The 461-nt window shown below is 48.4% G+C and overlaps 1 protein-coding gene and 1 long non-coding RNA gene across 7 annotated transcripts in view; one reads left to right on the plus strand and one right to left on the minus strand.

Annotated features, from left to right (window-relative positions):
* Positions 1-461, minus strand: part of SOX6 (SRY-box 6) — a 374,497-nt gene that overhangs the window by 369,364 nt on the left and 4,672 nt on the right. The window lies entirely within an intron of this gene.
* The window catches only part of LOC108444779, a 2,120-nt gene continuing 1,671 nt past the window's right edge, over positions 13-461 (plus strand). Inside the window, exon 1 of the long non-coding RNA XR_001859462.1 lies at positions 13-255. This is a non-coding gene — a long non-coding RNA (uncharacterized LOC108444779). The remainder of the gene's footprint in view (positions 256-461) is intronic.

Below are 461 nucleotides of genomic sequence, written 5' to 3' on the forward strand. Positions count from 1 at the left end.
GAGGAGGGAGGGGAGAGGAATAAATGGGTAGTAATTCGGTAAAATAAAATAAAATAAAATAAAATAAATGAACTAGAGTCTGCTGGTGTTTCTCCGGGCCATGGATGTGCAGGATCCCGATCGTTAGAAGTTTGCGGATGGGTTGCCTGGGGATTTGGTTAAAATCAGGTTCATTTTTTTTTTTTTTCCTCCTGAAACAAGTGAAGGCGATGGTTACTGCTGTCAATCTTGGCAATCAATGTGAGCGGCCATGTCGTAAGTATTCAAAGCATTTCCCGTCGTGCAACATCAGAAAGTGAGTGGCCAGGGCATTGATCTGAGGAAGGCAAAAGGAGGCAGGGCTCCCCCGCCCAGACAGCACAGGCAAGATGAGACAACACAGGGAGAGAGAGGAGGGAGAGGGGAAGGGAGGGAGAGAGAGGGAGAGGGAGAGGGAGAGAGAGAGAGAGAGAGAGAGAGAG

The sequence above is a fragment of the Corvus brachyrhynchos genome, unplaced genomic scaffold (genome assembly GCF_000691975.1).
Source record: "Corvus brachyrhynchos isolate BGI_N302 unplaced genomic scaffold, ASM69197v1 scaffold62, whole genome shotgun sequence".
Taxonomy (NCBI): Eukaryota; Metazoa; Chordata; class Aves; order Passeriformes; family Corvidae; genus Corvus; species Corvus brachyrhynchos.